Source organism: Colias philodice, chromosome 12 (assembly GCF_061535455.1).
Source record: "Colias philodice isolate Cphi_HAF_F1 chromosome 12, ilColPhil1 Martin Lab GWU primary, whole genome shotgun sequence".
NCBI lineage: Eukaryota > Metazoa > Arthropoda > Insecta > Lepidoptera > Pieridae > Colias > Colias philodice.
The window spans coordinates 7,470,750-7,496,126 of NC_143097.1; the positions used below are offsets into that span (position 1 = coordinate 7,470,750).

The following is a 25,377-nucleotide window of genomic DNA, read 5'->3' on the forward strand; positions in this document are numbered from 1 at the left end:
TATTATAACAGAGTCATGTAGGCTACATTTTTTAATAGATTTTATCCAGGGGCGGATTTACCAGCAGACTGAGTAGGTTGTAGCCTAGGGCGTCAATTTTCGGGCGGCAACCTGAGATCCTTTTTATTTTATAGAAATTAACGTACCTAATTAATTTGCTCAGGGGTAGGATTTTAGATACTGGATAATTAAATGAAATTCTTCAAATAAACAATCATTACTCAATGTTTACTTCATGATCATCATCATCAGTCCATATACGTTCCCACTGCTGGGACACGGGCCTACTATGAGGGTACAGGCCATAATCCACCACGCTGGCCATTTTTGAACTTAGCAAATCTACAATACTGATTTCAGCTTTAACTTTTAGAAGGCTATATAAGTTTTAGATAGCCATATCCTGAGTGATAAGCTGACACAGTAGGTATATAAAAAATCTGCACAAAACAAGAATCGGAAATGTCCCGTCTAAGTATAACATAGTTATTCATTAATTAAATTTACTACTGGTTAATTAACCTTCTAAATTAACGGTAACAGATCGAGCATTGTTTGCTTTAATCAAGATTTTTTCATCATTTAACATAGCAAAATAGTTTCCAAAAAATTTGCTCGAATATAATTAGATTTTAAAATGATAAATATCATACTTCTCAATCGTGACGTACGGTTTACCTAATTAGAATTTAAAATTAGTTTAATAAATTAACAACACGTGAAATGACACGTTTCTTTTGAGTCACGTTTACTTATTAAAATAAAAAGTGGCTACTTAGGTACCTGATTTACATTACAGTACCAAAAACAAATAATGCTTGGAATCTAGGTTGAGGTTCGTGGATCAGTTTCTAATGGCCGTTCCCAATATCGTATCTATCTTTGGTTTGACCCTACTAAAGATAGAAAATGCTATCTATCTTTTGTTTTGGCGTTCCAATAAGCTTACTAGCGATAAGCTAACCTATCTCTGATCGCTATCTATCGTCTGGAGGACTAACTGCTTACTAGAGGCACACCCCGGACACTCCATACAAAATTATCGTTTTGACAGTCACACTGTAGAGACTGCAAATGTGTGTGTTAACGCTTTATGCTTGGCACATTTGTGACTAGCGTAAAAAAAAATTTGCGTTTTTCTGATGAAATACATCCGTAAACAGCACAATATCTAACCATTTTCTACGAAAAACGATAATCACAAATCCAAAATAATGAAATTAATTTAAGACAATTTGATTAATGTTGTCAATCTTCGTTGCGTATCGTCCTTGCAGAAAAATGTGGCCCATTTTAATCACGATCGCGCGGGGTGAGGTAAGTTTAATTTTGGCGGGAGGCGGAGAGTGTCCGTTCTGTAGCGTTTAGCTACTTATTTATTTATTTATTTATTTATTTATTAGGTTTACCAGTAATTGTTACACAAAATAAACAAGTATATAATATATGAAATTAATCTTAAAACTAAGTGTACAATATAAGGTAGGTAAACACCACATGCACCATTACTACTATTATTTATTCTGTGCTAGAGGTATATTTTTCTCTTTGAATTTGTCTATTTGAGCGTCCCAATAACTTTTTGACAGCTGTCAGCCAGTAATGGCCGTTCCTATAAACGTAAACGTTTGTTTGAATATTGGGAACGTCCTTAAGCAAATACCTACCGAGAGTGAAATTAAGCTTAAATATTCATGATAAAAAACATTAATTTGTATACCATGAGATTTTTAACACTTTTTTTTTATAATAAACTTGAATATTAGCTTTCAAAATACAGGTTTAAAAATTATTGAAAACATATATATAACAATAATTACAGTTCTTTGGTATAACTCAACAAAAACCACAGTATAACTCAACAGTCACTTCCCTAAATTTAATTAAAGTACGAAACTCTATCACGTCATTTTTTTAATGAAAAGCTTATCAATAATGACACAAATTAACGGCTGGTTGCAAAAGAAAAATAAAGAACTCAAAAAGTTACGAATTGAACCTTATAACCTAATAACGATTGATTTTTAAGATTTTGAAATTGTATAAAAAGAAATCAAGGGAAACAGCGATTTATTTTTTTATCGTTTAATAAATGAGATGTATAAAAATGATTGTTTCCTTTAATTTAATAAAACATAGAGCCTGAGAACAACATCCATCGAGGCAGCTGGTTTAATTAAATTATCTTAAAATTAATTTTTAACAGCATTTTTATTGATAATTTTACTGTTGCATCTAAATTAGTACGGTCTTCCTGAATAACGCCACGTTTAACAAAAGGTGACCGATAAATATAGTATATCGGTCAAGAGGACGTTAATAATAAATTAATAACGATAAATTCACCATAATATGATAATTATGTATCAGATCGTGTCATGGGAACGTTATTTTTACATAACATTAATTTTAATTATAGTTAATACGCCTACTATTGTACTCATATTGCATTTTACAACTAAAAAAAAACATACAAGCTCTTTGTGATATTTCCGTGTCACGAAACTTGCTTTTGATATTAAAAACTCTACCGTGGAAAAATAAAATACTCAAATGACGTAGACATTTATTTTAATTTAATATTAATTGGACATTTAATCACTTCCTTTCAAATAAATAAACATATTAAAACAATATTCATTTGTTTCCATTTTTAATTGATGTTTTATATACGATCTATTTTATACCATAGGACTAGATTTAGGCCGTGGCTATTCTAATGCGTAATGCCTGAATAAAAAAGTATTTGTGAGATTTTTTTTTCATATTAAACTACCTATGTGACTAATTGGTTCATATTATACAATCATTCATTCAATCGGTGTCAATGCTCCGCTTCACGGAAGGACAAAGTAGAAAAAATACTTTCAAATCTTTTTTCTGTTGGCTGTAGGCATATCCTGCAAAAAAATGAGAAGGAGTATTAAGGAAAATCAATCAATCGCGATTGATTTTATTATACTTATAACAAAAATTGTATATTCATCGCGTGTATACAAATTTTTATGCACATTTAAAATAAATTCAATAAATATTTGCAAGTACATATATAATGGCTAAAATATATATAAATATTTGGGACAAGGAAGCGTTATTATCATACACGTAAATCTTACGCAGTTAATATCGTGATAAGATATCAAACTGTAAGGGCTCTTGGAATATTGTGCGTGGAATAAAAATGTAGACAACGAAGTGTATGTTGGCTCAGGTTAGTTTTTTTTATCATCGAGGCATAAAACTTTTTGGCGTAAAAACAGCACGCGCGCAATATGCGTTATGTTTATACCTGGTTCTGTTAATATTGGTGGAATATTCCACCAATATTAACAGAACACAACTGGTATATACCAGAATTTTAGCAAATGTGTGATACTGATATTATTGTGATGATGATACTATAGTATAATATTATCTGTACAATGTTCCTAATGTCATGTCTGTTAATATGATAACTTTCATAGTAATGTTTTAATTTTTGCTGTGTGTACCTTGATTTTTTACATTAGTCCGTAGTAGAATCGTAAGTGGCGAGTGGGCACGTGATGCTGGACCCTCAGGGAGCGCGTGATCGTCGTTTAAAGTCCAGGGTCGCCTCTCCACCCTTAGCTGCTCACGACATGTTGCCCTCTTGTTGCTAAGTTACAGTGACTTTTTACAGAGCCCATCTGTGAGAGGGCGAGTCACCGTCTGCCAATATATTATTTTTACAAACTTTGTTGTAGAAAGGCAGACGCCATAGTTCCTATAGACCCAGTTACCTGTCCACATAGCACCCCTTTCCATAGTCCAGTTTTTTATTTACATTTTCTGTAATAGTCCTACATCGGCCGCGGACAGCCCATCTCTATATAGTGCAGTCATGGGCAGGCTGCGGCTGGTGTCCCATAACACATTAAAACTCTCAAAAGGGCATCTGCGTGTTGGATCCGTGTCCCTACGTAAGCCTTCCAAAAGACCGGGTACCATCCTTCTGGTGGCACCCGAGTATTATGGAGATGAGAAACATAATAATAATAAATTCTTTATTGCACACCAAATAAAATTACAGAGAAGAAAACAGCACATAGGAACAATGTACAAAAGGCGGTCTTATCACTTACAAGTAAGCTTACAAGTGATTTCTACCAGACAACCTGTGATATTGGAAAAAGCTGGAAGAATACATTTATCGATGGAGATAAATGTTTGTAAACAAAAGTAAGAAAATATATAATACATACTTGTTTGAATACATACTTATTGATATTAAATATATGCAATTGTGGTTTTGCGTTCTCAATATTTTTATTTGATACTTGGAAACTTGTTCATGCTGCATGCGTAAGTAAGTATAGGTAGGTACTTAAAATAATTGTGAATACTTTATCATGCCTACAATCTACAGTTAAATGCTAATATTAAAAACAAAAGCTTAAAAAATATTAATAATTAATATTTATATATAATTATTACTAACTAATTTGATTTTGTCGTTTTATAAAATAGGTTCTGTTAATAAGGAAGTTTTCATAACAGGAAAATAGCTCAAAAAACCTGAACGCGGGAGAATTTACACTTTTTCCTGTATCGCACTATTGCATACCGATTGATTGAATAGGATAAATACTGTACACATTTAAATATTGTTGTATATAAATATTCCGATGTTTAGCTGTATTTTTGGGAGGTAAAGAGAAAATTATTTCACAGTAATAAAAAATAATTTGGAAAATCCAAAAGTGCACGACTCATAATTTTTTTTTAATAAATATTTATTAATTATTATTTTTGTTTATTTAATAACAATTAAACCACATCGAATCAGACCCTGAAAAATGAAAGGGTTCTATTCCTGAGCATACTCAAGCGTAAGAGAAAAAAAAAGACTCGATTAGTAAAGTATTTCGGTCGCTATCGTGTTAACAAGAAAAAGGATCCGCACATACAGACACACGGACGTCCAAGACAGAACTTTTTTAAACTGTTTTTTAACTAGTTTAAATAACAAAAATGACATCAAAAATATCATGAACGTTAAAAATAGTGTTTTTTCTTAATATGTGTGTGTATGTATTATCTTACAAGTGCAATGTATGATACATAAAGACATTTTAAGTTTGAAAAATCAGATGTTTTGCGCGAAGTGACAGTAGTACCCACCTCAACGCTTCGCTTATGAGGCGTGCAAAATATTAGCGCTCTAGAACAAAATATACCATACCATAACCATATAAGCATGCCTACGCCTCAGGGCCCCAGATATTATGATCCTTTAGCAACTAAATGAAAGTCTCCAAATACTTTTTTAATATAAATATTTTTTTGAGAATTTAGAATTACTAAGGTAGAATTTAGTAAGTATCTATTTTTAGGGCTCTACCAGTTCTTATGTGCACACTACAGTGCAGTAACTATAGCAACCCTTAGTAAAGTTACTGCATAGAGATAGATTAGGCATATTTACCTATTACATAAGAATAAGTTTTACGCATTATCAACGTCACGAAAGTCAACAACCAATAACATATTCAAATAATAATTTTCAATAATATTAACCGGTTGGATCCGTGCGTGGAACCCTGCGGTTGAAGGCCTCTATTACAGTCCAACCACCTGATGCAAAACTTATTATTATTTACGATTTAGATTTGCATTTTTTGCATCACTACCAAGCTAAACTTTGTAAGGGTCAAGAGATGTTATAAGTGATAATTGATGAACCTAATCATGTAGCTTTGTACTTTAATGACTGTCCATAAATTCATGTTCGTATTTCGATGGAGGCAAAGATGCACATTTAGTACATCTCTCTGTATAATAAAAATGAATCGCAGAATGTGTTGCTAAGCGTCGAGATGTCAGATGTGTTGCTTAACTCGAGAGCGGTTCGACCAATTCGACAAATTTTTGTTTAACGTTAATTTTAGGAAAAAGGACAGTTCTTATGGAGAAAAAAACCCGAAAAAAGGACAATATAGACCGGGAGATATTGACACAAAATTTCGAGTCATTTGTAACAGGATGGCGGTTCTACAGGGGTCTAAGTTCGCAATGACAAAAAGAAAAATGATGGTGTGAACGCTGGTACCGGCGGCTTAGTCGCGTGGGCGTTAGTCGAACTCGTCGGAAAAATAGCGAAAGTCAAACGATTTGTAACACAAAAATTTTAGAATTTACCGATAGCCCATAAAAAAGAAGTAGGCGGTAGTGTCATGCCATACTTTTCCGGTGTGACTTACAGCCCGCCATACCGACGCGAATGTGTTGATTTAAATAAAACAATTATTCAACCATTTGTACCAGGCTAACTTTTGCACAGGTAACCATCGTCGTGCAGCCATTTACGAAAATCGCCATGCCATACTTTTCGGACGATTCCAAATGGTCGCCATACCGCCGAAAATCTGCAAAAAATTTGTTTTCGCTAAACTTTTTGTACCAGTATTGCATTTGGATTTTTGGAGAGTATTTGATAAAATGTGACCATTATTATACATATTTGCCATACTTCTAGTAGGGGGAAAAAGTGCTGTCATACTTGAAAAATTAATTTATTATTAATTTATATAAGTGAAGATTTCCAACACTTAGATCTTTGAAATTTTGTATTTATATTCGTTGATCCTCAAACTTACAGGAAAAATAAGTGCCATACTGTTACAAATCGTTTGACTTTCGCTATTTTTCCGACGAGTTCGACTAACGCCCACGCGACTAAGCCGCCGGTACCAGCGTTCACACCATCATTTTTCTTTTTGTCATTGCGTACTAAGAACCCTGTAGAACCGCCATCCTGTTACAAATGACTCGAAATTTTGTGTCAATATCTCCCGGTCTAATAGGGCAGAACAACGTCTGCCGATGAAACCGAAAGAAAAGTAAAAATACTACTTAATGTATCACGCGATATTTTGAATGTGGTTTGAGGTTTCCCTTTCTACTTACACTTTTCACCCACCTAATGTTTGTAGTTTCGGGTCATCGGAACTTTAAGCATATTCATTTAAAATTATGTCATGACATTGGTACAGTTCCACTTAAATACATTTCATATATATAATTAATATCTGATATAATTCTCTAGAATTAATTAACAATAAAAATTTAAAGCTATAAGCTTTTTGCCAATTTCAAACATTAGAGTTGCGAGTTTTAGTTATCACCCTATTACTAAGAATTAACAATTGTAATTTGTATATGAATTTCAGTTACAACCTACAGGTAATTAACCAGTATTCTATTAATAGATTTCCAGGCTTCACTAAGGGCGGTTGAACTTGAACCTATAGTTAGTCTTAGATCATTTTACTTAATGATCTAAGTAGTTAGTCGATAAAAATAGTAGGTATAAAACGATCACTCGAGTATATTATAATATTATTTAAATTTTTATATAACATTTTTGCAAATCACGGAGTTGCTTAATGTTCCACAATACCTATACCTACAAATTTATGTACCTACATATGAATGATGAAAAAGTTAGGATAAAAATTATCATAACATCACATATATTTGCCTTATATGATTTATAATAACTTATAGGCTATATATACATTGACATTGAGGTTTATATGTTTATATCTTGTCCAATATTATGTGATTTGTTTGTTAATGAATGTAAAACAATAGAATGAACATCCAGATTACATATGGTAATGCTTCACTTTAGTATATACATACCTTTATTATTATTTATGGACCTTCGCTGTGAATATCTTTTGTTATCTTCTCTAACAATGTACCTATGTCTGCCTTTTTATCCATAGGCAAACCTACCATTGCCATATTATGTACTAATTAGTGTATGTTTAGCAGCTTTGCTCTTCTGTACACATCAACATATTCAGGGGACACTTTATAATTCGTCATTGATTTTAGTCTAAAAATATTAAATACCCCAGAATTCTGCTGATATGTATATTTCATCCCCTTTCCGTTTTGTTTTTGCGACAAAACATACCTGGTGTTTTCTCAAAGGCTTATATGTCTATAAATAAACATATACGTACCTATATCTTTTATAAGAAAATTAATCAAGAGTTGTCAAGCGAAAATCTTTACAGACACTTCGGCGTAAAATTAGTTTGGACGCAGGTACACATGAACACGCATTTTAAAGCCATGTTTACAAATAAAAATAAATATTCTTTTATAAGGAACCGAAATGAAATTTACATTTCTACTGAGTTGTTATAATTTGTCAATATCAAAACAGTAACGAGTTTTTAAAAGAGTTACGGCCGATTCTCACAAAACGATTTTATTCGTCCAATAAATATTCCAACATCACTGATTTTTTGTCTTTTTAGAAAGACAACAAGTACAGTCTTCTTTTTTATGACATTTAAAAAAAGTACCTACCTACAGTCTCCTTTTTATTACATGAAAAAGAGACAAACATAAATCACATTATAATAATATGTAAAAGTCATCGAGATTTTTCTATAATTATTTTGCTAAGAATCACTTGTTTTTAAGCTAAGTATAAATTTATATCCCACGGCATAATATAGGTAGTAGCATTGGAAAAGTATGTTGACACTTCCGGAGTATTGTTAGGAGCAGTTCATACATTACAATTTACAATACGTCCATGCAGTTTCAGACATTATTATTTAGATAGAAAGCTACAAGTATTTTGTATGTTTATGTTGTTCAGAAATCCCTTTGTATATCAAGAATGAGTTAAAAAATAACAATTGACATAAATTTAGACTTTAGACGGCTGTAAAAACTTAATTATTTTAAAAATTTCAAATCGATGAAACGGATTTAAAAAATTCTTTAGCTATGAATATCATTATCTATTATCATCTCATTACATTTTCACGTGCGTGGAACCACGGGGCGCAGTTTGTTTTCTATGCAGGATAATAATTTACAAACAACTCCAAATTAAGTACCTATAAAGTCCATCAATAATGTCGTAACAATTAACACCAAGTATCTTTTATAATATACTAGCTTTCCGCCCGCGGCTTCGCCCGCTTAGTCTAAAACATAATAAATTATATACTAAAACTTTCCTCTTGAATCACTCTTTCTATTAAAAAAAACCGCATCAAAATCCGTTGCGTAGTTTTAAAGATTTAAGCATAGGGACATAGGGACAGAGAAAGCGACTTTTTTTTATACTATGTAGTGATGCCGCATCGCACATTTGCTTCACGTGTATCCAGCCTAATATTTATAAACTAAAACACGTACAAAATCATTACTCAGTGGAAATAGAATAAAGATCATCATATGAGTCAGAATTCAACTAATAGGGCGCATAGAGTTCCGATAAGTTGGTAAAATCTACATATTTAATTATGTATTCAAACAAACGTTTTTGAAAATTCCTATAATTTTATTAGTAATGTACCTACATAATATCAAGACGTTATCATCAACTTTTGTTCATCTGTCCGTCCGTATTTTTATTAGGTTGGGGTAATTTTTGGAATGGCTGAATCGATTTTAACTTTCTTGATGGGAGATTATAGAGCTATAATACCTACAGGTGACATCATCTTGGGTGGAAGGAGTCGCGGGCGCCGGCTAGTTATTAAATAAAATATTGATTACTTAAACATAATTAATATTGAAAAAAGCTTGTTTTAGATGAATTTATGACTGTGCCCATTTTCCTCATGCGTTTGATCATAGGGAAAAATTTACAGAGAAATTAGAATAGGTATTTAATATTTATTTTACATTTGAATAGTATTTGTATCTACTATCCTTATTTGTTTCTAGAATTTAGATTATTTTGACTCCATGATTGACCATATTGAATTGAGAAGATAGAAACATTTCAAAAGTAGGTAAATTTATAATTTTAATTCAAGCGATGATTTCCTCTAGGTATTTTTTTTCTATTTAAACTAGTAATCAGAGAAAAACAAATAGACATACTTAATTGAAACACATTTAAAAGTTAAAACAAACATCCCAATAATTTTGATATCCGTTTCTATTGATTTTTGATACTAGTAAAACTGTTAATTACGCCGTTCCGGGTGTTATAATATGCAAATGTTCAAACATTTATTAATAATCATCTCGTTAACACGGACCGGAGATCATAAAAACCGCTTTGTTTCTAAACTGGATTAGATCTTTTTGGGAATGCCACTACTCCACCATTAATATAATGGTTCAACTATTTTAATTTTTGTGCCATCGATACGCACATATTAGATTTTATTAATTCTTACAAATAAAAACACGGTATGTTTCTTTTTCAAATTCATGACATACATAATGGTAAAATTTAATAATGAACTGTTAGAAAGAATTATGCACCTCTTAAACAAAAAGTACCATAAAGAACAAGGTAATTAATACTAATTTCATAATCAATTATAACTAATGGATTGATATGACACATCTATTGTTTTTTAATGTTTGTTTTTTATAGCACTTAACACATTATGTAAAAATAACGTCAAACCAACAATACCATTAATTTATTATGATTTATTGATTCGAAAATTGATCATTAATTATTAGAATTAATATTTATATAACACGTTTGTTATATACTTAATCAGGTCTTTAAAATTCTAATTTTATATGTTAACATGAAGTAGGTAATTTTTGAGGCGTCTATTCCATATCATAGACACGAAGAAGATTGTTCTAGAAAGTTAGAGTAAACATGTGATAATTAATTTTGGATTAGGTTTTCATTGAGATAAGATAGTCGCTGAGATTAATATGACCGTTACTTTAAAACTATTATTATCATCGTTATTAGTTTTCCATTAGATAACATGATAAAGTTATGAACAAAGACATTGAAAAAGTCCTTTTAATGTCACTGGGACAAAATGAACGGAGCTTGTCATTTAAAAATGTTCGTGTAACGAAACAATGTGTTGTCATTTTTTGTTTCTATAACTGTTATTGTTAAAATATGTCACCAAAATTCGATGACATATAGTATAGGTGATATAGAGGTTGTGTGATTCTTGTTTTTTATACAGATTTATTATTTTATAGATGCGATCGTTAAGAGAATGATAGGAGGTCATTAATCATTGCCTAATTAGTATGTGTTCGATAATTATTTAAATAAACAGCTATTTAAATTAATATTCAGCAAAGTGTAGGCACACTCAATACATATATTAAATGTTGACATATTTTTACATTTTCGCATGCTTCATTTTTATTTTTAAATATTGGTATTCATTTCCTACAATATAAAATAGTACTGTATGTATATTGAAATTTGAACTTCCTTACGGAACTGATACGGATTATAGTACGGGTAATATTTACTTAATTTATAATTTATATGATTATTTTTTACAAACCGGTCCCATTAACATCAATTTATTTGAGGTACCTACTTACTAATTTGTTAAGTCAATAATGATATTACAATACCATAAAAGTGTGTGAAAAATAAAAAAAGTATCATGAGGGATGGAAATTTTGAAATTATTTAAAAACCGATTTCAAAAAGAGACGGTTCTCAATTCAACTGTATTTTTTTCTTTATTTTTGGGTTTGTTACCTTAGAATAATTCTCGGAGATTTTCATGATTCTGTTCAAGTTCATTCATTCAAGTTCTGACCATTCGCAGGTGGTTTAGAATTTAGATTTTTGTTAAAAAATATTATTTGAAAAGATATCTTTGTGATAATCATTTCATTGAATCTTTAGAATGGACAATATATCCAAACATAATATTTATATTTTTAAAGTACAATACAGTACCTACTCCCAAACTGATAATGCGCATAGAAAAATTCGTTACTGTTCGGCAATTGTCATATTCCCCGAGCCTCCGAAGACGATATGTATATAGAGTGGTTAAATGTATTTTCTTCATGCATAGTTTATTTGAATTATGAGTTTTATTGTGATTTTATGGTAAAAGAGATAAGTAACGAAATTTGTTTCGATAATTTAAGTTAAGTTAATAGCGAGGATAAGCCACACGATTGCGAATATATAATTGTTGTATTGATTTACTTGGAAAATTCTATACATAGAACTATTAAAGTGTCTTACTGAAGCTGGCGTAATGATGGATATGTATGGAAGGTTAAAAATTAAAAAAAAAGTTTAAAATTATTTTCAAACACTCGTTTAAATTTAAATTGTAGAAATCTAATCATTAAAATCTCAGTCCAAAGGATTTACAAAATCAGGGATTATCTCTATTTCTGATATCGTAGAATGATCAGAACTTTCATTATGCTCTTATTAATTTTCACTTTCCTCACTGCTATCTGCTACCTGTGTAAATAATCATTTTATCGGAAAATTCAACTTTGAAACAAAACTAAGAAGGGTATGGTAACAGCAGCTCTATATAATTCCATACAGAGATAATACGTGCGGTCACCGCCAATTTATAAAGACGACTGACGGATTTTTAAATTTTTTGACTGACAGGCTACCGTCACCTACCACCCGAATTGTTTTCGATTGTGTATGACTCTGAATTGAATCCTATTTATTTCGAACAAGGTGCAAGATGCAAGTGCATTGTTTAGGGCACTTACGATTCAATGATTCGGGGTGATTCGGGTGTTTCTGGAAATACGATAATTAGCGAAGATCTGCATGCGCATTATTAATTTTGGAGTACTGTAATGGACTAGAAGGACTGGACCGATTTTTTTGGTTTCATCGTCATAATATTGTTGAGAGTGTTGAGACATGTATAATTATAAAAATAATTTATCTTATCTTAATATCTTAATCTTAATACTATTATAAAGGCGAAAGTTTGTAAGGATGTATGGATGTATGGATGTATGGATGTATGGATGTATGGATGTTTGTTACTCTTTCACGTAAAAACTACTGAACCGATTACAACAAAATTTAGCACACATATAGAGGGTAACTTGGATTAACACATAGGATAGTTTTTATCCCGGAAATCCCACGGGAACGGGAACTATGCGGGTTTTCCTTTGCAAACGCGGGCGAAGCCGCGGGCGGAAATCTAGTAGATAATAAATAATCATTTATCTACCGGTGTCGACATTGCGTTTAATTGATAACGTATCTTTGTATCGATTATTGAGTAAGCTGCAAATAATAACTAAACGTATGTACTTTTTAGATATTTTTTTTATTAATTCTAAGTTCAAAGTGCATTAGTGATGGATTCACATTAGTGATTCCAATGTTGTTGTATCTTGTATACGTCATGCGTTTATATTCAAACCAAGAATTCAAACAATGCATTTCGATAGAGCGCATGCGTGTACAGACGCGGCGACGCGCGAACGGCGGGTGCGTACTGCGTAGGCCTGACAGCCGACAGCCGACAGTCGACAGCTGACAGGGTTCAGTTCTTGGCAGGGGCGAGCTCTCCCAGCACATTCTGAATTCGCTTCAGTGTGCCACTGCGCGCGAATCGGCGCTGGCTGTGCGTAAACATTCGAATTTTAATAACATAGTCGAATGATATCGCTTTTTTCGTCGTGCAGTTGAAAAATATGATATTGTAATAAATAATATTGAACAAGTGCAATATTGTGCTACGTTTTCGTTACGATTTGTTGACACATTTTTGTACTTTGCGTACTTATTGAATTTTTGTGAAATTGTCAGTGAAAATAAAGGTAAGAATATTTTTTTTTTTTCATAATTTTACTATAAACCTAAATTCAGCCACGTTTTCAAAAAAATATAAATTACGTTATGTGAATGTAAACTAAAACCTTCTTCTAAAACCGCGCTATCTGTTGATGAAAATAGAATAAATCGCTGCAGTAGTTTTTGAGTTTATCGTGAACAGACAGACGCAGTTGATGACTTTGTAAAATATGTTATAAAAATTGGTAATAATAGGTACTTTTGGCAATTGGCAATTATTTAGCGAATTCATATAAGTATTATTATGTGAATTCGTTAAATTTTAATAACTACAATGTCCCTTAGTTTAAAAATAAACTAATTTGTAAAATTTAAAAATAATTTGTTTGGAGAACAGTTAAATCGATTAATTTGCTGATCTTTTGAACGTTCTGTTTGTAACAGAATAATGCATATTTAACATAATTAATAATTATTCCAAAGGTGACTTCAGACTATATTATAATTTATTTAAATTTAAAAGAAATTTACTTACAAACTACAAAGTAACTAACTAACTACAATTAAAATATAAAATAAAAAATCTAAATTAATTTTAAATATTATATTACCAGCGAGTAAAATCGATCAATTGAAAAATTATCTATAAATTTCAAAACTCTCTTATCGGTTAAGAGATTTTTTATTCAATAATTTGTTTACTACAATGTTGCGATAGGTACGAAATATATGTACGTACCTATTTTATCTACTATATCAGGTAGGTTTAGGTATATTATATTTATGCAAGTATATCGGCAAAATTAAATAAATATAATATGATAGAGCAATGCAATGCATACTGGATAAAGTTACTGTTTGGACTATGAATTGCTCTATCTTTGGAATATAATAATTGTTTTTTAAATTTGCATAGGTACATAGCAATTTATATTTTTTAAATATTTTACTTTTATAAAACACATCAAAAATATTAACGCACATGAGTGCTATCAGATATCTTTTGTTGGAAATTAAACTACTTAATTACTTCTTACAGTAATTTTTATGATTATTTGACTAATCTTAATTTGCACTAATTAAGTATTATTTGAATAGAAAAATAAATCATTGTACCTACATACCTACTTTGATATATTTTTATTGTTGTTGTATCGACGATGTACTGATTATAGTTTGTAATATGATAATAGACTTTAGGTCAACTTTAAATTACAGTTTATCACTACATAGTATAAAACAAAGTCGCTTTTTCTGTCCCTCTATGTCCTTATGTATGCTTAAATCTTTAAAACTACGCAACGGATTTTGATGCGGTTTTTTTAATAGATAGAGTGGTTCTCGAGGAAGGTTTTAGTATATATAATTTATTAGGTTTTAGACAAAGCGGGCGAAGCCGAGGGCAGAAAGCTAGTTATTTATAAGGTATTAAGGTGTTCTCATCAATTGCAGATACATAAATGAATTATAGTTTACTGTTTACGTGAATTATTGGTTTTATACTTAATCATAGATTTATAAGACATAAGAAATTAAAATTACATCTAATTAGCATTTAGAAGAGCTTATAATTATTGCATTGTTCCAATGGAATTTTTCCTAGAAATTATGCAACATTGATTTTATGCGATTGTACTTACTTGCCTGTTGTGATTTCAAATTGATTATTTTATTTATTTTTATTCAATGAGTAATGTATGATTTGTGCGTTATTTCAAAGCGAACTGTTATAGTAAATTATTCTATTTACAATTTACATATTCCTTATTTATTTATTGTCCCAGATATCAAAAGGAAGGAAAATTCTTACAAGTTGACAAACTTTTTAAGTCTTGTTGAATTTATATTTTTGGTTTTATGGCATTCAAATGCTTTATAAATATAAATTTATAAAGAATAGAAAAAATTCGATCACGAGGCGGGACTCGTGTTATTTTTCTATTCTTTATAAATTTATATTTATAAAGCATTTGAATGCCATAAAACCAAAAATATAAATTCAACAAAAAAAGGTCGTGTTCCATCGTTACAATATTGTATTCACTGAAAAGTGCTTCATATTGGTTGAAATGGTTGTTAATCATCTCAATAGATGGCGCGCGGTGTGTCCCTTCAGACACATAAAACTGAAAGAATAGAATAAATTCGATCACTCGGGCGGGTCACGAGTGGCTGAGTTGGTGAGGCATCCGCCCCGGAATGGCGCGAAGGATGCGGGTTCGAGTCCCGCCTCGTGATCGAATTTTTTCTATTCTTTATAAATTTATATTTTTAAGTCTTTCTTTTTGTAATTAATGTTCTTTTTAATAATTATTTGAGGAAAAGTTTCACGAACATCTTAGTTCGTTTATTTTATGATTTTCATTTAAGAAAAGACTTTATGAAGTGGTTAATAAATAATAATTAAGGGCTCGATAGCACTTTTATTTTACTGTAGGGATTAGACCTAATATGGATAGAATACTTGCGACCACATTATAAAAGCATGCAAATGCCTTTGTGCATTATTTTTACCTTTACGTAATTAACACTGGAAGCTCTACAAATGTAGGGTGAATTTAATCTAATCTCTAGCAGATGTGGAATTCCTACAATAATAATTGCTCTATGAAAGATCCTTTGAAATATATTTTTATATTTTGCGATATTTACAAGTAGTTAATAATAAATAATGTTAGTCATAAATAATGATAAACAGAAGGGTTACGTGATTCTGAAAAGTATGATCTATTGAAAGGTAAAAAAACAGCATCGATTCTCTATGACTTCACGGTCAACATATTTCGTGTATAGAACATATTTCGTGAATGTAATTGACGTAAATTCTGTTTCCTAATGTCCGAAATTTTAAATATATTTATTACTAGCGGTCCGCCCCAGCTTCGCCCGTGGTACATATTTACGTTTTCTCTACATAAAAACCATCCTCGTACTTCAAGGAATATAATAAAAAAAGAATTATCGAAATCGGTTCAGCCGTTCTCGAGTTATGCGCTTACCAACATTTTGCGATTCATCACTACATAGTATAAAACAAAGTCGCTTTCTCTGTCCTTATGTCCCTTTGTACGCTTAAATCTTTCAAACTACGCAACGGATTTTGATGCGGTTTTTTTAATAGATAGAGTGATTCAAGAGGAAGGTTTATATGTATAATAACATCCATTAAATAGTGGAGAAGTACTGTTATTTTTGAGGTTTCTAATGTGATGTCGTAAAAAATTACATTTTTTACGCTTACATTGCAAACGCAGGCTGAACCCTACGAGTTTTATCAAAATAATGTACTAAGTATTATACACATTGAAAAGGTCTACAGAAAAGTCCGCGATGGTATATGTCTATCTCTTATGGATAACCCACAATAACTTTTTTTTGTCATTTACTTTTTACGACAAATAATGGCTAATTTTCGAAGCGATTTTAACCAATACAGCATTAATCCTTAACCAATTAAATACCTTCAATACATTGTTCATTTAATATAGATCTATATGGCCCTTTACACCGTATGATTTAAGTGAATATTTTCGAAGATATTACAGATTTAAAAATTGCGGGACGTAGCGTTTGCGGTACCGGCCGGCCGCCTGGCTATATACTTATTTTATACCCGTGGCCGTGCGAAGCCGGAGCGGGCCGCTATGTTTTTATATACAACGTTCACAGTTTTTCTGTAGTGTATTTAGTATCAGCATTGCACCCGTGCGAAGCCGGGGCGGGTCGCTAGTTTTTATATATAAGAAGAAGAAGATTTGTACGTAGCTACGATGACAGTATTTTTAAATTTCTTATGTTTCATTATCGATGTATAATTAACGTGTACGTTAGAGGGTCATTATATTTTAATTGGATCGAAGTGCTACAAATAAATTATCATAGCATTGTCCGTATTAAATGCGTGCTGAATATATTAAAAGAATACATACCTACTCACGTGCACTATTTTTACAAAAACAATTTCTATAATATAAGGTCATGAACGCACCAGGTGCGCTGAACTAGTTTACTTCAAGTAGTTTCTTTTTTTTTCGTTTGTAACCGTCCTGCGTAGGACTGGTTTATTGCATGCAAGAAGGTTTTATTGCACGTAATGTATTAATTTATTTATGTATCGTTTATTTTACCGCGTCTTCAGGATGATGTTTCTTGTAAATAGTTTTCCTTCTAAATCCGTCCGTATCTAATTTATACTTTCGTAATGATAAAGTATCAGACATTTGTTTCCTAATGTAATTTCAATCTCTCTAAGGAATATGAATCAGCATTTTTATTATTTTTCATACAACAATATTACAATAGGTATATTTGCAATGGCAAACTCAAAAGCAATCGAAGTTTCGTAAAAACGAATTTTTAATTGGCAATACAATACCTACACGGATGTAGATTAACGATTTTGTAAACATTTAATTTTCCATTACTTTTTGTTAAAACATGTACTTAAAAATAAATGAATGTAGGTATTCAAGAATGATTAATTATGGGTATGTGTTTTGATGCTCACTTTTTAACAGAATAAATGTAGATATTTATTCTGTTTTCGCTGCGTAATGAGAATGCGTGCGTAATGCTGCTGTATTATTCTTTTTTACTTTTTTTTGATTGATTGATTGACTACTTCTGATTACATTTTGAAATCAGCGGAAAATTTCTATGATTTCCTATCATGTAAACTTTAATTTATGATCATGTAGGTAACTATTGCTTACGATTATCTATGAATGTTTAATTTTGCGACAAAAAAAGAAATTATTACGGATGTGAATATCAGTAAAATGTCCTTGATCTTATTAGTAAAATAAATAAATAAATATATTGTGCATTACTATTTCAATAATTAAATATTTTGTAAGACACAATGCACTCTACAAATTTCTATGTGGGTCATTGGTCGATTTTTCATGCTCTACCTGCTGTAACAGTACTTAATACTTTTTAACGAACATCTTGAATTAAAAGAGGATTAAACTAACGGCAAGTATTCATACGAAATAAAGGAATAGTCAGCATTGAGAAAATTAAAATAACCTAGGATCTAAACTTAATTATCAGTTGTCTAAAATACTTCGCAAGTTTATACTCTTTCACGCAAATACTACTGAACCGATTACAATGAAAATTAGCACACATATAGAGGGTAACTTGGATTAACACATAGGATAGGTTTTATCCCGGAAATCCCACGGGAACGGGAACTATGCGAGTTTTTCTATGAAAACGCGGGCGAACCCGCGGGCGGAAATCTAGTTAAATATAAAAAAGAGCAACAGCTATTCAAGGTCACTTTTTTAACTAACTTTAAATTTAATTTACTTATATTCTGAACCATAAGATAATAACAATTAAAATCACTCTAAATACATATTACATTAATTTTAAAATTTAACACAAAAGTGCATGGAAAAATATTAATTTTAAGTATATAACCTATTAAATAGTATTTTATTTCTTTATCGTGAGAATAGTAAAAATGTAAACGTCACAGGCCACTGCAAATGATATGAGGACTTTTTAATAACATTTTTAGTTTTAAAGGAAAAACATGTGAATTAAATATCTTTGTTCATATACAACATATTCGTTTACCCTTTTTATCTTCTATATACTAATAAAGCTGAAGAGTTTGTTTGTTTGAACGCGCTAATCTCAGGGACTAATGGTCCGATTTGAAAAATTCTTTCTGTGTTAGATAGTCCATTTTCGAGGAAGGCTATATAGGCTATATATCATCACGCAAAGACTAAAAGGAGCGAAGCACTGCGGCCTGCGGGTATAACCGCTGGGCACAGCTAGTAGACGATATATTATTCTTAAATAATGCGAAATATAAAACTAATTTTTCATTGAATATTTTCCATAACAATCAAATAATTTGTCAAAATATTTAAGTCAATGTCAAGTTACCGAGATAACGTTATTCGTTGACCTATATTTTTCTGTATATTTGCATTTTGCGTATGAGTGCTCAACACCGAGGCTCAACTAGGGAATGCAATCCCGACTCGAGATTGCAAATTCGGGATCCCGCGGGATTAGAAATATCAACCCCGCGGGATCCCGGAATTTTCGGGATCCCGTCTAATTAAAAAAAAATGTTGAATTCAGATGACTGAAAAAGCTAATAACTGCTTGTTTGTGATAGGAGGCCATCCATAAATTACGTCACGCGAATTTTAGAACTTTTCAACCCCTCCCCCCCTCCTTGTCACAGGTTGTCACATTTTTAGTACCCCGTCCCCCCTAATGTGACGTCACACATTTTTCAAACCTATGCATGTATCTAAAAATAATCAAAAGAAAACAGTTATTTTCATTTTTTTACTTATTAGTTATTATTAAATAATCTTAAATACATATCGAAAATTTTAAAAATCGTAAATTTAAGTGTCCCACTTGCATTACAACATGACTCTAGGAATTAAATGTTGCTGCGTAAGAGATAATCTTATAGCGAGAGTGCGAAATTATTCATAATTAATACATATAGGTAGGTAGATTAAAATTTTTCTGTTTAAAGTTTTTTGCTCACGTACAAATTTCGTTTCGTCTTATTATGTCACGTCACAAAGCTTTTGATCCCCCCTGCCCCTTGTCACATTATGTCACATAAAGATGATACCCTCCCCACCTGTTAACGTAATTTATGGATGGCCCCTAGTGAGGTTAAATAAAAAAATTTTTGTGTGGTTTTATGAAACCACGGAAAAAATTAAACTTAGGCACAAAATTATCGTATTTGTACGATAATTATTGTACGGTTCCGAACACTGCTTTATACCTACTCGGCAGCCGACCGTCACGCGACATGCGCTACACAGACCAAAAAGTTTGAGACGATGTAATAAAAGTTTCACTTTAATAACATGTTACTCGAAAGAAAATAAAAATCTTTATTATTTAATCTTACCAACTAAATAATAATCAGGTTGTAAGGAAATTAACGTAGGTAAATTAGGTAATCAAAACAATAAGCTTATTTCAAGGGAATTAGGAAAAATTTAAAAGCTTGCGCCCCGAGTGGTTGTGTGTTGCGTCGCTGACCACTGCCGCCCAATCCCGTCAATCTCGAACGGGATCTCGTCATATGATGCGTCGGGATTGATCCCGAAAAATTACACGAGATCTCGCGAGATCGGGATCCCGCGGGATCGGGATTGCATTCCCTAGGCTCAACACGTGACTCGTGTTATCAATTCACGGAAATATAGTTGACAATACGTTTATTTTGTGCCATAATTAAAACGAACCATTGAGGATAAAAACAATAATACATTCTCATCAATAAAACATACACATGTGTAATAAAAACAAACAAAAATATTTATGAAAATTGTCACGTTTTACGTCTTATCATTAGTGACAGCTGTATGTAAGTTGTAATATGTATCCCACCAAAAACATTTTCATGTAAAATGTTGCCAAGACGAGCTCATATGACTCGCACTGTCAAAAAGTTATCAGATCTCATGTAGAGCCAAGCTTCTAACACTACACGCCCTAACTCTACAAGGCCTAACTTCACAAACTCTACACCTTAGTCAAAATATGTGGCTTGGCCATTTCGCTACATTCACATCGGCGTAAGGTGAAAAATTAATTCGATGTTCATTACTTTTGTGTTATACAATAGTTCTTGTAGTAACGAACGGCCAAGCCACATATTTTGACTAAAGTGTAGAGTTTGTGAAGTTAGGCCTTGTAGAGTTAGGGCGTGTAGTGTTAGAAGCTTGGCTCTACATGAGATCTGATAACTTTTTGACAGTGCGAGTCATATGAGCTCGTCTTGGCAACATTTTACATGAAAATGTTTTTGGTGGGATTTCATTTCTTTTTGTAAGTTGTTTGTAACATTTTTTTTTTATTTTTAGCTACTGTGTGGACGTAAGAGGCAGGAGACGTTCGCAACACTTCTATTCATTCATATTTATATGATCTGATCTGAAGTATATGTCTCAATATATGTCGATTAAATTTTTAATTTTTTTTTAACAAGGAGTACCTATACAATTATACATATATATATCTAGGGGAACCAAGTTTTAGATTATTAGATTAGACCTCTAGCGTCATCAAAATTTAATTTAAAATTACAGGTCTCATACAAACTCCCATCCCCTAGTTTAAGGGGTTGGGGGATGAAAGTTACAAGTTTTATAATTTTTTTGTTGTTTGTGTGCTAATACTAGCTTACATACACAATTTCAGCTTTCTAGGACATTAGGAAATACCTTAAGAATTTTGATGATCATCAGTGAGTCAGTGACGAAATTAGCGTTTTTTAGATATAAATAAAATCTGAAGTATAAAAGCTAATGTAATTAAAACTTAATATGTTCAATAAGTCCGCTATTGACAATATATCCCGAAAATTTTGTTGATCTAGCATAATCCAAACCCAAGTTATGAGGGTTCAAAAAAACGTCGAAGCGCTTCGAGAAAAGGTAGGTAGTGCCCGTGCGCGTAGTCACTTTGCTCGTCTTGGCGGGGGCACTACCGTGCCCCCAGATAAATAAATAAGTGATAAAAATTATGGTAAATAAACCATTTCTAAGATTGGTATAAAGTACAGAAATAATTGGTATACGATAATAAGTATATTTCTATAAGTAAGCTTTTCAAAAATAATGTTTTGATAAAAACATTAGGTACTTAATATGCCTATTTACAACTGTATAACATTGCGACTTATTCCAATAACGGTAAGTAAAATAAATATTATAATGATTAGATATAGACCGTTTCATGTTTTTTATTAAAAGAAGTTTATATAATGAAACAAACAATTCAAAATGCTGTCATAATTATTGAGACACCGCTTCGAAAATAAATGTGAAAGTAAAATAATTTTCATTGCTCTAACCTCATACATTTACGTCTCCAAAAATGTTTTTGTAAACATATTGTAGATATATCATATAATATATTCAATATATTATACTCAGTTAATGCTTTGGTATTAATCGATAATACAAACAAATGACTAGTAACGATATTTATAAAACAATTCACAATACTGATGAATGTTATTATTATTTTATTACAAACAATTTTGTGTATCACGCAAGTTCATCTTAGACGCGTGCGCGCGAGATATATGAAAAAAAAAAAAAAAAAAAAAGTTATATTTCGCGCGTTCTGGTATAGCAAAAATGCCTAATACTCCGGAAAATCCTAGCCTTAATCGTGTGATGTAATTTTCGAAGACAGCTGAATTTTATTGCTTAATAAAGATACGATTGCACCCTTTAAATACAATTTCAACACTTTTTATTGGGTTATCGACAGGAACCGTTCGCAAAAAACGTTTAGATGAATTTATATCTTTATAACAATTAACACTACTAGCTTTCCGCCCGCGGGTTCTCCCGCGTTTTCAAAGAAAAACCCGCATAGTTCCCGTTCCCGCGGGATTCCCGGGATAAAACCTATCCTATGTGTTAATCCTATTTACTCTCTATATGTGTACAAAATTTCATTGTAATTGGTTCTGTATTATTTGCGTGAAAGAGAAACAAACATACATATACACAAACTTTCGCATTTATAATATTAGCAGGAAGGACTTGAACAATGCGGTTTGCGAATAACCAAGTTATCCTAAAGGGTCTTCAACTATGTATGTCATAAATAGCGCAAAATAATACAACTTGTTTATGTTGTAACACATTTTATTTCCCTAGTGATTTACAACAACATCTGCAACTAATTGTAACGATCTATAAATGATGACACATCTCTGAAAACATTCATTGAAACACAACGTGTCAAACAAGTGATTTTATTTGACCATCTGCTATTTACCCAACGTAGGCCAAGTGTCAATTGCATTGTAAACGAATGATCGACGCATGCGCGATCGGCTAGTGCATTAGAGCAGAAATTTAGCGTCGCTAGGCGATGTAGAAGGCATAGTAAAAAGAGAGAAGTATGTTATCTTCGAACAAAGGTACATCGCGCCGTTTGTATGTACCCAGAGCTCTTGGCCACGCGCCCCGTTCATGTACGTACGCACGCACCCAACACCGCTCGGTTCCCACTCAGGTACACTGGTCCCGTGCGGGCCGCGCCGCGCCATTGCTGTGAGCGGTCGGTGTTTGTATATACAATTATTTAAAATATCAATGTAATAAGCCTTGGGAGTTTAGGTGGGTACCGTGTTCTCTTAAACGCCGGGAGTTGGCCTACTTCTCTCTTTTTACTGTGGCAATGGTACATGCGCAGCCGCATAGAAAGTTCATTGCCTCTTACGTAGCGGTCAAGGCCCCGTTCATCTGCTGAGATTATCTTGCAGTTAATGCTTTATCAATCGTTTCTAAACAATAAAACAATATTTTTACAACTTATTACGTATGTATAACGTTTTACAGTTTACTGTACCTATGCCTTTTGTTATGGAAGAAAAGGTTATTTTATGTAGGAGCTAAACAATTTAAAGGTTTTGTATTTAAAAATCGATATAATAAAATATATCTAGCGTGATGGAATAGAAAAAATATGTTATTCATACAACATGTACATTGTACAAGCTAAGATTAATACTGAAAATATTACATTTAATCATGCTATATTAAGACTTAAGAGATATCATCACTACATAGTATAAAACAAAGTCGCTTTCCCTGTCCCTATGTCCCTATGTCCCTATGTCCCTATGTCCCTTTGTACGCTTAAATCTTTGAAACTACGCAACGGATTTTGATGCGGTTTTTTTTAATAGATATAGTGATTCAAGAGGAAGGTTTATATGTATAATAAGATCCATTATGTAGTGGAGAAGTACTGTTATTTTTGAGGTTTCTAATGTGATGTCGTAAAAAATTACATTTATTCCGCTTACATTGCAAACGCAGGCTGAACCCTACGAGTTTTATCAAAATAATGTACTAAGTATTATACACATTGAAAAGGTCTACAGAAAAGTCCGCGATGGTATATGTCTATCTCTTATGGATAACCCACAATAACTTTTTTTTGTCATTTACTTTTTACGACAAATAATGGCTAATTTTCGAAGCGATTTTAACCAATACAGCATTAATCCTTAACCAATTAAATACCATGGATACATTGTTCATTTAATATAGATCTATATGGCCCTTTACACCGTATGATTTAAGTGAATATTTTCGAAGATATTACAGATTTAAAAAAATTTGGAAAATCCAAAAGTGCACGCCTCATAATTAATAAAAGTCATTAAGCCTTTTTTTATTAATTATTATTTTTGTTTATTTAATAACAATTAAACCACATCGAATCAGACCCTGAAAAATGAAAGGGTTCTATTCCTGAGCATACTCAAGCGTAAGAGAAAAAAAAAGACTCGATTAGTAAAGTATTTCGGTCGCTATCGTGTTAACAAGAAAAAGGATCCGCACATACAGACACACGGACGTCCAAGACAGAACTTTTTTAAACTGTTTTTTAACTAGTTTAAATAACAAAAATGACATCAAAAATATCATGAACGTTAAAAATAGTGTTTTTTCTTAATATGTGTGTGTATGTATTATCTTACAAGTGCAATGTATGATACATAAAGACATTTTAAGTTTGAAAAATCAGATGTTTTGCGCGAAGTGACAGTAGTACCCACCTCAACGCTTCGCTTATGAGGCGTGCAAAATTGCAGGACGTAGCGTTTGCGGCCGCCCGGCTATGTATTTTATACCCGTGCGATGCCGGAGGCCGGAGCGGGCCGCTATATTTTTATACCTATACAACGTTCACAATTTTTCTGTAGTGTATTTAGTATTCAGCATTGCACCCGTGCGAAGCCGGGGCGGGTCGCTAGTTAGTTATACAAATGAATTTCATCATTATTTGCATCCGAA

At 31.9% G+C, this 25,377-nt stretch overlaps 1 protein-coding gene across 1 annotated transcript in view; it reads left to right on the top strand.

Annotated features, from left to right (window-relative positions):
- The first annotated feature begins 13,268 nt into the window (after positions 1-13,268).
- LOC149484161 (ATP-binding cassette sub-family G member 1) overlaps positions 13,269-25,377 on the top strand; it is a 73,388-nt gene continuing 61,279 nt past the window's right edge. Inside the window, exon 1 of the mRNA XM_089701801.1 lies at positions 13,269-13,566. The gene's annotated coding sequence lies outside the window, so the exon portion shown is untranslated. The remainder of the gene's footprint in view (positions 13,567-25,377) is intronic.